At 39.4% G+C, this 12,815-nt stretch overlaps 2 long non-coding RNA genes across 2 annotated transcripts; one reads left to right on the forward strand and one right to left on the reverse strand.

Moving 5' to 3' along the window:
* Window positions 1-1,376: 1,376 nt before the first annotated feature.
* LOC106095072 (uncharacterized) lies at window positions 1,377-1,943 on the reverse strand. The gene is made up of 2 exons (XR_001222686.2): window positions 1,694-1,943; window positions 1,377-1,624 (listed from the first exon to the last, which is right to left on the reverse strand). It is a non-coding gene; the product is annotated as an uncharacterized LOC106095072 (long non-coding RNA).
* On the forward strand, window positions 1,459-9,850 carry LOC131998524 (uncharacterized). Its single transcript, XR_009398758.1, has 3 exons — window positions 1,459-1,634; window positions 7,059-7,953; window positions 9,307-9,850. It is a non-coding gene; the product is annotated as an uncharacterized LOC131998524 (long non-coding RNA).
* The last annotated feature ends 2,965 nt before the right edge of the window (window positions 9,851-12,815 follow it).

Here is a 12,815-nt window from a genome sequence, read left to right on the forward strand (position 1 = left end):
GCACGACGTGTTTTATTATGATATTCAACAACTGTGCCAAGTATGGTTCACATCGGTCCATAACCTGATATAGCTGCCACATAAACCGATCTGGGGTTTTGACTTCTTGAGCCTCTAGAGTGCGCAATTCTTATCCGATTGGAATGAAATTGTTTTTTTTTTTGATTGTCGTGAAATTTGATGTCGATCTAGCCATGTCCGTCCGTCTGTCCGTCCGTCCGTCCGTCTTTCTGTCGAAAGCACGCTAACTTCCGAAGGAGTAGAGCTAGCCGCTTGAAATTGTGCACAAATACTTCTTATTAGTGTAGGTCGCTTGGTATTGTAAATGGGCCATATCGGTCCATGTTTTGATATAGCTGCCATATAAACCGATCTTGGGTCTTCACTTCTTGAATCTCTAGAAGGCGCAAATCTTATCCGATTGGAATGAAATTTTGCACAACGTGCTTTGTTATGATATCCAACAACTGTGCTAAGTATGGTTTAAATCGGTCCATAACCTGGTATAGCTGCCATATAACCCGATTTTGGGTCTTGACTTCTTGAGCCTCAAGCGTGCGCAATTCTTATCCGATCAGAATGAAATTTTGCACGACGTGTTTTGTTATGATATCCAACAACTGTGCCAAGTATGGTTCAAATCGGCCCATAGCCTGATATAGCTGCCATATAAACCGATCTTGGGTCTTGAATTCTTGAGCCTCTAGAGGGCGCAATTATCGTTCGATTAAACTAAAATTTATGATTCAAATCGGTTCATAATTTGGTATAGCTGTCATATAAACCGATCTTGGATCTTGACTTCTTGAGCCAAGTGATGGAGCAATTCTCATCCGATTTAGCTGAAATTTTGCAAGAGGTGTTTTGTTATGACTTCCAATAACTGTGCTAAGTATGGCGTAAATCGATATAGAACCTGATATAGCTGCCATATAAACCGATCTGGGATCTTGACTTCTCGAACCTCTAGAGGGCGCATTTCTCATCCGATTTGGTTGAGATTTTGTTTCTCGATTTTGCTTCTTGAGCCCTTACAAGGCGCAATTCTTTTCCGAATGAACTGAAATATTACACAATGACTTCTACAATGTCAATCAGCATTCAATTATGGTCCGAATCAGACTATAACTTGATATAGCTTCAATAGGATAACAGTTCTTATTCAATATTCTATATTTGTCTAAAAAGAGATACCGCGCATAGAACTCGACAAATGCGATCAATGGTGGAGGGTATATAAGATTCGGCCCGGCCGAACTTAGCACGCTCTTACTTGTTATATATAAGATATCTCCTATTTACCCAGCAATAGAATTTTTCAAAGTGTACGTTTTGGTATTTTCTCGAGTGCAAACCCCCAAGTAAAACACAACAAATTGTATGAAAATATTTAAGTAACATACGCTTAAACATTTATATATGTATGTATTTATTTATGTCACACATTGTTTCTGAGAATTGACTATCATTCTTCTTGGAGCATTTAAACATCGTAACGAACGAAAAATTTGTGTGGGAAAGTTTCTCTCGAAATTATGTAAAATCAGCTTAAAATGCGGCTTATCAAATCCCCTTACGTCTTACTCACAACGAGTTCGTTTAACCGGGCCATGGGATACATTAACTAAATATGGGTAAATATTGTTAAATTAAACTGCCGTTAGATTCATACTGAAATATACGAGGTGATTACTTTTCGGTGCAATGACGCAATTGTCAGCTCCCCTCTCGCTCCATCACTCTCTCTCTCTCTCTGTCTGCGGTTTTCTTGCTGGTGGTGTTGTCATTCTTTCACTTATTGATAACATAACCAAAACATCACTCTTGCAGCACGCAATCAAACTGTATCGGTCGAATGAATTGACGTGAATTAAGAGAATTATAATTTATAATTGATTTTCAGTGCTTGTAGTTGTAAATGTTTTGTTTTTGTTTGCTCGTTGTTATTGTTTCCATGAGAACAGAGTTAATATTAATCAACTTATTAAAAATATATGTTATAATGTATGGAAGTGTGTCGGCTGATATGTGTATTCTTGACTAAGCCTTCATTTCGTGTTAAAGCTCGGATAGAATATCAGCGGCGGACACCATAAATTATTCTGCTTATATCAGCATGTCGTACACTCAACCAAATTTGTTATTCAAAACAACAAAAACGTTAGCTAAAACAGCAGTTTTTGTTTGCTAAAAATGGGAAAGCAGACATTACTGCTGTTTCAGCTAACATAGAGCTGCTATATTAGCAAACATTTGTTACTGCTATTTCAACAAACAAAATCTGCTGTTTTGAGTACACAAATCTGCTGAAAAAAAACTTTAATCTTACTTTTTATGATTGCCTATTACTTCTTTTGATTACTTCAGGCATATTTTAGATTTTTTTTAGAAATGGAGATGATTTTAATTTGTGGAATATTACTGTAAAGCTACATGATCCATCCATTGGTATACATTTCGAAATGTGGCTGAGCTAGCTCACATTTTTTGTTATTGCTCTATTGACTACTGATGTGCACATGACTGGCATGGCCTTTTGTATATAAATTCAGTCATTTCAGCATTCATTTTCAGCAAACAACAGACTTTTCAGCAGAAAGCCTGCTACTCTGAAATCGCAGTACTACTGTCGTAATAGCAGAGCTACTGCTACAATAGCAGCAAAATTAACTACTAATAATCAGCAGACAGTATTTGCTATTTTTAGCAAACTTTTTTCGATGAGTGCATGGGAAAGATAAAAAAATACACACATTAAATTTAGAAAAATTTATAAAATCTTTATTTGAATCGATAGTACGGTAAATGGTCCATCCGCTTAGTCCAATTTTGGCATACGCTTTCCAGCATTTCGGCCGGTATCTTACGAATAAATGCTTTAATGTTGTCTTCCAATGCGTCAATTGAAGCGGACTTCTCTGTATGAATATGAGCTATAACATAGCCTCCAAAAAAATAGGTGTTAAATTGCACGATCTAAGCGGACAATTGACCGGATCCGAACAAGAAATAATATGTTCACCGAACTCGACTCTCAATAAGTCCATTGTAAACCATGCTGTGTGGCTTATGGCACCGTTTTGACCACATGTCATGCAAGTCAAGCTCTTGCATTTTTGCAAAGTTGGATATCATCTCACGGTAGAGCTCACCATTCACAATTTCGTTATGATTCGCATTATGGTCCAATGATGCCACCAGCCCATGTACCGCACCTAACTTTGACTTTTTCTGGATGCATTGGTAGCTGTTGCAATGCTTCTGGCTGATCTTCACTCCAAAGTCGACAATTCTGCTTTTTTACGTACCCATTAAGCCAAAAATGAGCTTTGTCGCTGAACACATTTTTTCGATAAAAAAAAGTGGATTTTCTGCCAACTTTTCAAGAGCCCATTCATCAAGAATTCTGCGTTGCAGTAGGTCATTCGGCTTCAATTCTTGCACCAGCTGGGCTAGCCGATTCAGTGGGTCGATTAAACTGACGGTAAAATGGAAGGAGCGCGCGATGAACTTTCTTAACAGAGCACGCATTTTGATAGCAAATTAATTTGCAAGCGTTGCTGTTAGTAAGACGATTCATGGTAAAATTATAGCCCAAAAATTGTTTGACAGTGAAACAAAACACAAAACGTGCGTGAGCTGTTTAAACTAGTATTGCCAAAAGGATAATAGCTAAAAAATCACCTTTTATATGGCAGCTATATCTATATCTGGTTAGGTTAGGTTTAAGTGGCAATGTGCCATCAGACTCACTTAGACGTTTTCGTTCATTGTAATACCACCGGAACAGTAGAAGGAAGATGCCTTCTAGTTCCTAACGTTGAACCATCCAGATCGCTTTAAAAAGCCCAATAACCTGCGAACATTCACAACCGCTAAACCGGACAGGTTCTCAAAAAATGAGAACCTAAAGTGGAATTCCTTCTGACTGCTAGTGCGAGACATGCACACAGAAGGTGTGTCCTTCGGGCCTGGTCCTGAAAACTTAGCTTGCATGTTACTAGAGGCATACCCACAGCCCGGCACCAGAACATATGTCTATATCTGAGCCGACTATGAAATTCACTGTAATGAAATTTAGGAGTAATAAGTAATCCCTTTCTACCAAATTAAGAGAGAATCGGTTAACAAATGACCACATTATTGCAATATTAGTCTAAATCGGGAGAATATATAAATGGGAGCTATATCTAAATGTGAACCGATTTGTTCCAACTTCAATAGATTTCCTCTCCTGGCTAAGAAAAATGCTTGTGCCAAATTTTAAGATGATGGGATGAAAATTGCGACCCGTACTTTGTTCACAAATTAACATTGACGGACAGACAGACATAGATACATCGGATCCGAAAGGGATTCTGAATCGATCGGTATAGTTTTTAATGGGTCCATCTCTCTACCTTCTGCGTGTTACAAACAAATGCACTTAGTTATAATACCCTGGACTACAGTAGTGGTGTAGGGTATAAAAACACAAAAGAAACTTAATTGGTTGTTTGGTTCCTTGAGTCGTAAGAATTAAATTTACTTTAGGTCGTAGGAATTTAATTTAGTATGGAAACTCCCGCACTTTTCCCATCGAACACCTCCCCAGATGGTGGTTAGGGGGAAGTTCATGAGATATGGCGGGTACCGCAAAAATAAAATATGCGGGCCAACCTAAAAGTCATTATACAAAATTGTAAACTAATCGGATGAAAATTACGTCCTCTATAGGTGCAATGCATCTTTAAGAATATATTCAGCGTCAGATCGTTTAGTTTTGTTCAGATTTTCAAAAAGTGATCTGTGCCGATAGTATCGATAGGTAAAATATCAACCGATATTCAGTAAAAAAATAGATAGTATTTATAGTGCCATCGATATTTTTATCCAGCTCTATCGTGAAGATGGCTACCACTTCATATTTTCAGGAGATGAAATCCAGCAAATAAATGGGATCGGTCATATCTGATCGCATCATGGCGGCAAGATTAAATTCAAAATTCCACAAAATCTATGTTGCATAATGCTACGCATCAACCGAACCCCATGACGACGGAATATTCTGTTCCCAACTCGATTCAGTGACACGTTTTCTACCAAAAGGGACATTAAAATTGTTATGGTGGATTTCAATGCCAAGTACTAACAACAATAATATACTATGCAAGGACTTGGCGGTACCACTAATGCCAATGGCGAGAAATTGTTTTTTTGCGCAAGAATACGGCTCTTTATTGGATGCACAAAACTCCCCCATAAATATATACACAAATATATTTGGGAATTACTAGTTGGAAAAACCCGTAATCAAATCGACCATGTACTTATCAGCAAACACTTTCTGGATTCGCTGATGGATGTAAAAACTAGTCGAAGAGCCGACATCGATAGTAACCAAATGCTCTTAGTGACCACCCTACGTCTACGACCGGGCGTCGTGAAAAGAAGTCAAACAAAAAGCACACAATTTCAACCGCGAGAATAAGACAGCATTAAAGGCTCTATTGCACGGCATGTAGTAGTCTTATGACATGTCAAATTTAGCACATGTTGAGTTGTACATGTCGTGTGATACAAACGAAACTAACATATGAAAATAACATTTTTATACCCTCCACCATAGAATGGGGGGTATACTAATTTCGTCATTCTGTTTGTAACTACTCGAAATATTCGTCTGAGACCCCATAAAGTATATATTCTCTTGATCGTCGTGAAATTTTATGTCGATCTAGCCATATCCGTCCGTCTGTCCGTCCTTCCGTCTGTGCGTCCGTCCGTCTGCCTGTCGAAAGCACGCTAACTTCCGAAGAAGTAAAGCTGGCCGCTTGAAATTTTGCACAAATACTTCTTATTGGTGTAGGTCGGTTGCTATTGTAAATGGGCCACATCGGTCCATGTTTTGATATAGCTGCCATATAAACCGATCTTGGGTCTTGACTTCTTGAGCTTCTAGAGTGCGCAATTCTTATCCGAATTGAATGAATTGTTATAATATCCAACAACTGTGTTAGGTATGGTTCAAATCGGAACATAACCTAATATAGCTGCCATATAAACCGATCTCGGGTCTTGACTTCTTGAGTCTCTAGAAGGCGCAATTCTTATCCGATTTGAATGAATTCTTATGATATCCAACAACTGTGTTAGGTTTGGTTCAAATCGGTCCATAACCTAATATAGGTGCCATATAAACCGATCTCGGGTCTTGACTTCTTGAGTCTCTAGAAGGCGCAATTCTTATCCGATTGGAATGAAATTTTGCACGACGTGTTTGTTATGATATCCAACAACTGTGTTAGGTATGGTTCAAATCGGTCCATAACCTAATATAGCTGCCATATAAACCGATCTCGGGTCTTGACTTCTTGAGTCTCTAGAAGGCGCAATTCTTATCCGACTGGAATGAAATTTTGCACGACGTTTTTGTTATGATATCCAACAACTGTGCCAAGTATGGTTCAAATCGGTTCAAAACCTGATATAGCGTTCATATAAACAGATCTGGGGACTTGGCTTCTTGAGCTTCTAGAGGGCGCAATTCCCATCCGATTTGGCTGAAGATTTGCCTGAAATTTTGTACGACGGATCCTCTCATGACCATCAACATATGTGTTTAATATGGCCTGAATCGGTCTATAGCCCGATACAGCTACCTTATAAATCGATCTCTCTATTTTACTTCTTGAGCCCCCAAAGGGCGCAATCCTTATTCGAATTGGCTGACATTTTACACAGGTCTCCAACATATAATTGAATTGTGGTCCAAACCGGACCATATCTTGATATCGCTCTAATAGCAGAGCAAATCTTTTCTTATATCCTCGTTTTGCCTAAGAAGAGGTGCCAGGAAAAGAACTCGACAAATGCGATCCATGGTGGAGGGTATATAAGATTCGGCCCGGCCGAACTTAGCATGTTTTTACTTGTTTATAAAAGCACATGTACTATTTTTCGATAAGAGCCTGCTCTATTTCTCCTGACAAAAACATAAAGAAATCAGGTGTTTTGTTGACAGTCGAATAAAAGTAACCCCAAATTAAATTGTTTTAACAAATTTATGATTTAACCAGCTTTCTCACAACTTTAACAATTATTACGCATAAAAAAACACCACCATGGTCAAAGGCCTAGTCCTGTCAGAGCAAGCCAAAAACGCAGCAAATATTGGAAACGTACGTGGTGTTTACGAAATAATTAAACAAAGGAGTGGCAACAATATAAGACCAACGGCAATAAGCAAAGATGATGACGGATCAGAATTAACAACACCCGAACAGCAATCAGAGCGTTGGATCGGATTTTTCAGCTCCGAAGGACTACAAACCGAGGACGTAAGCTCCGACCCTCGTAATCCCCCTGTGCGCCGAAACCAACGCAGATATATGTATATATGCAGCCCCACCCACCTGCGAAGAAATTGAGGCCGTTCTGATCTCACTCAAAAACGGCAAATCGGCCGGACCTGACAACGTACCAGCCGCATGGCACACACTACATAGCTCAAATCTGAGATACAAACGTTGTCCCCTCGGAAAAGAACAATAGAATAATGGTCAAAATCCCAAAGATAAAAGTGTAAAACTTGAGGGGGATTACATTGCTAAACGGAATAAATAAAGTGATTACAATTTTTCTTCTGCAGCGTATTTCGCCTGCGTTTGATGGCTTATTGAGGAAGGAACAGGCAGGCTTTCGGCCAGAAAGTTTTTGTGCCGACCATTAATGCATAACGTATAATCATTAAACAGTCTTCAGAATTTTATATACACCTGTACCTCCTATTCGCCGACTTCGATTTCGTCACTTTTGTCACAGTTTCGCGAGATCAATGTGAAGCATGCTGTCGAATAAGGACGTCTTTGAAAAGAGAGTGACTATGATTTTGAAGCTGTATAGGAATGCAGAAGTTTCAGTTCGTTTCAATGGGAAAGAGAGCCGTTCTTTCGCTATCAATAAAGTAGTGAAGTAAGTGTGCATCTTATCATCAATGTTATTTTTATACCCACCACCGAAGGATGGGGGTATATTCATTGTCATTCCGTTTGCAACACATCGAAATATCCATTTCCGACCCTATAAAGTATATATATTCTTGATCAGCGTAAAAATCTAAGACGATCTAGACATGTCCGTCCGTTTGCCCGTCTGTCCATCTGTCTGTTAAAATCACGCTACAGTCTTTAAAAATAGAGATATTGAGCTGAAATTTTGCACTGATTCTTTTTTTGTCCATAAGCAGGTTAAGTTCGAAGATGGGCTATATCGGACTATATCTTGATATAGCCCCCATATAGACCGATCCGCCGATTTAGGATCTTAAGCAAATAAAAGCCACATTTATTATCCGATTTCACTGAAATTTGGGACAGTGAGTTGTGTAAGGCCCATCGACTTCCTTCGTTAATTTGGCACAGATCGGTCCAGATTTGGATATAGCTGCCATATAGATCGATCCTCCGATTTATGGTGTAAGGACCATAAAAGCCATATTCATTATCCGATTTTGCTAAAATTTGGGACAGTGAGTTGTGTTAGGCCCTTTGACATATTTCTTCAATTTGGTCCAGATCGGTTCAGATTTGGATATAGCTGCCACATAGACCGATTTCTTGATTTATGGTTTTGGGCCCATAAAATGCTCATTCATTGTCCGATGTCGCCGAAATTTGGGACAGTGAGTTAAGTTAAGCCCCTTGACATACTTTTGCAATATCGCACAGATCGGTCCAGATTTGGGTTTTTGGGTCTAGGTTTTAGGTTTTGGGGCCATAAAAGACGCATTTATTGTCCGATGTCGCTGAAATTTGAGACAGTAAGTTTGGTTAGGATTTTCGACGTCCTTCTTCAATTTTGCTCAGATCGGTCCAGATTTGAATATAGCTGCCATATAGACCGATCTCACGATTTAAGGTTTAGGGCCCATAAAAGAGGTATTTATTGTCCGATTTCGCCGAAATTTGGGACAGTGCTTTGTGTTAGGCTCTTCGACATGTTTATGCAACTTGGCCCAAATCGGTCTAGATTTGGATATAGCTGCCATGTAGACCGATATCTCGATTTAAAGTCTTGGTCCCATAAAAGGCGCATTTATAATCCGATTTTACTGAAATTTTACACTGTGACTTATGTTCGGCTTTTCGACGTCCGTGTCGTATATAGTTCAGATCGGTATGAGGTATATGAGTATAAGGTATGAAATTTTCACCGAATTTTGATGAAGGTGGTTTACATATATACCCGAGGTGGTGGGTATCCAAAGTTTGGCCCGGCCGAACTTAACGCCTTTTAACGTGTTAATTTTACTGGATTCCGTCTTAGAGGCAACAAATGTTAAGGCACCATATGGCATTCGCTGGGGCCAAAACGACTTCCTTGGAGACATCGACTAAGCTAACAAAATTGAAATTGGAACGCTTGAATGAGAACGCGGCCAAAGTAGTCCTGAAATATACATACCTAAGACCAAATTGACGTGGATAGGAACAAAAAATCTGACACCGCTCACTATAAACGGCCATGTCATTGAAGATGTTGATAAATTTTTCTATCTTAGCAGCTAAATTACAAAGGACGGAGGATCAGAAGCAGACGTGCGCGAATGTATCAACAAGACTCGAAGCTCCTTTTTTAATCTCAACAAACTTTGGAGATGCAGTGACATCTCACATAATATAAAATTAGGAATCTTCAACAGTAGTGCAAAATTTATTTTATTACTAGCTGGACCGGGCCGGCACCGCTGCGCCTTCTTTTACTTTATATGGAACACAAGTTTCCTTGGAATATTTATTTTCGAAGATCTTTTAGTGAAATACCATGCTTACTTGACAAGAGTTTAACAATATAAGTGCCTCTATCTGAATCCCATATGATCGTTATTGGTCTACTAATTTAAGTTTGGATGTAAGGTGTACTCCATTCTTAAAATACTTCAATTCAGCTAGTCTACTCATGATTTCTGATTTAGTGGTGTTTTCGGGGGAGGTGGTCCCCCAGATACTTGGCCCTGAAAAAATATCAGCATCGTGCTCTTCTCTCAAATACCATTTATTTAAACCCCATATTGCCATTGGCTTAAGAGGAGTTTACAGGATGAGGCGTCCCCCAAACACATGGCCCCAAAATAGGTTATCAAATTCGTTTTCTAATCTCAAATACCTTTGATTTGAGCCACATATTGGCATAGTCGAAAAATTTTTTCCGTTTGGGGATGTTTTGGGAAAGGGGTGATGCCCTAAATACATGGTCCTACATTTGGCTATCAAATTTGTATTCTACTCCCAAATACCTTTATTTGAGCCCCATATTGTGATGGTCAGTAAATATATCAGCAACGTGCTCTATTCTCATATATCTATATATCATTTATTTCAACCCCATATTGACATTGCCCTCAAAATTGGATATGAAATTCGTTTTCTCATCTCATTTAAACTTCTAATCGCAAAAGTCAGCAAATATGTCCGGTTTTGGGTATTGGCCATAAAAACTATGAATATTTAGCTCCACTCTCTTTAGGACCCAAATTGTCTTGGTGAGCAAATACGTCCTATTTGGGGGTTTTTATGGTGGTGGGACGTCCGCTAGACAGTTGGCCCCTAATGCTGATATCAGATACGTGGTCTACTCCCACATAACTTTAATTTGAGCCCCATATTTCCATAGCCGGCTTGGGGGGTGTTTTGGGGGATGGGCGGCCACTCAGTGAGTTGGCCTTGAAAATATATATCGGTTCGTGTTCCACTTTAAAAACCCTCTTATTTGAGCCTCATATTGCAATAGTCAGATAATACTTACTATTTGGGTGGTGTTGTGGGGGTGGTGTGGTCCCATAAACACTTTTCCCGAACATTGATATCAAAGTCGTGCTCTACTCCCAAAGACCTTTCATTTGAGCCCCATATTGCCATGGTCGTTAATTTGTGCCCTTTGGGGGATGTTTTTGGTGAGAGGCGGCCCCCAAACACTTGGTCCCATGTTTAGATATCAGATTCTAATTCTACATTCAAATACCTTTTATTCAAGCCCCATATTCCCATGGTCAGTAAATAAGTCCAGTTGGGGGGTGTTTTGGGGAAGGGGTGGACCCCCAGAAACGTGGTCCCACATTTGGTTATCAGATTTGTATTCTACTCGCAAATACCTTTCATTTGAGTCCCATATTGCCATGGTTGGTAAATATGTCCGATTAAGGGGTGTTTTGGGGCTTGGAGTGGTCCCCTAGCACTTGGTCCGACAATAGGATATCAGATTCATATTCTTGTCCTAAATACCTTTCATTTGAGTCCCATATTGTCGTGATTGGCCTAAATTTATGTTTGGTAGGTTTTAGGGTGGGACAGCCCCCCTAGGTACCCCATCCGAAATTTGGATACCAAATTTTTATTTTAAGGGTACTATATGAGAGCATACAAAATTGTGCTTAAATCGCACCACCCATCTCCGAGATCTGGCGTTTCTGATAATTAGGGTAAGGGGGAGGGTCCGCCCCCCCTTCGGATATCAAAAAATGTACTAACCTTTTTTCACCACGGGGTCATTATGCACCATCTGTGAAAATTTCAAGAAAATCGGTTCAGCAGTTTCTGAGTCTATAAGGAACACACAAACAAACAAACCTACAAACAAACACAAATTGATTTTTATACCCTCCACCATAATATGGGGGGTATACTTATTTTCTTCATTTTGATTGTAACTACTCGAAATATTCGTCTGAGACCCCATAAAGCATATATTTTCTTGATCGTCGTGAAATTTTATGTCGATCTAGCCATGTCTGTCCGTCCGTCCGTCTGTCTGTCGAAAGCACGCTAACTTCCGAAGGAGTAAAGCTAGCCGCTTGAAATTTTGCACAAATACTTCTTATTAGTGTAGGTCGGTTGGTATTGTAAATGGGCCATATCGGTCCATATTTTGATATAGCTGCCATATAAACCGATCTTGGGTCTTGATTTCTTGATCCTCTAGAGTGCGCAATTCTTATCCGATTGGGATGAAATTTTGCACGACGTATTTTGTTATGATATGCAACAATTGTGCCAAGTATGGTTTAAATCGATTTATAACCTGATATAGCTGCCATATAAACCGATATTGGGTCTTGACTTCTTGAGCCTCTAGAGTGCGCAATTCTTATCCCATTGGGATGAAAATTTGCACGACGTGTTTTGTTACGATATCCAACAACTGTGCCAAGTATGGTTCATAACCTGATATAGCTGCCATATAAACCGATCTTGGGTCTTGACTTCTTGAGCCTCTAGAGTGCGCAATTCTTATCCGATTTGAATGAAATTTTGCACGACGTATTTTGTTATGATATGACACAATTGTGCCAAGTATGGTTGAAATCGGTTTATAACCTGATATAGCTCCCATATAAACCGATCTTGGGTCTTGACTTCTTGAGCCTCTAGAGTGCGCAATTCTTATCCGATTGGAATGAAATTTTGCACGACTTGTTATATCCAACAACTGTGCCAAGTATGGTTCAAATCGGTCCATAACCTGATATAGCTGCCATATAAACCGATCTGGGGTTTTGACTTCTTGAGCCTCTAGAGTGCGCAATTCTTATCCGATTGGAATGAATTTTTTTTTTGATCGTCGTGAAATTTTATGTCGATCTAGCCATGTCCGTCCGTCTGTCCGTCTGTCTGTCGAAAGCATGTTAACTTCCGAAGGAGTAAAGCTAGCCGCTTGAAATTTTGCACAAGTACTTCTTATTAGTGTAGGTCGGTTGGTATTGTAAATGGGCCATATCGGTCCATATTGATAAAGCTGCCATATAAACCGATCTTGGGTCTTGATTTCTTGATCCTCTA

Source organism: Stomoxys calcitrans, chromosome 1, assembly GCF_963082655.1.
Source record: "Stomoxys calcitrans chromosome 1, idStoCalc2.1, whole genome shotgun sequence".
Lineage (NCBI taxonomy): Eukaryota > Metazoa > Arthropoda > Insecta > Diptera > Muscidae > Stomoxys > Stomoxys calcitrans.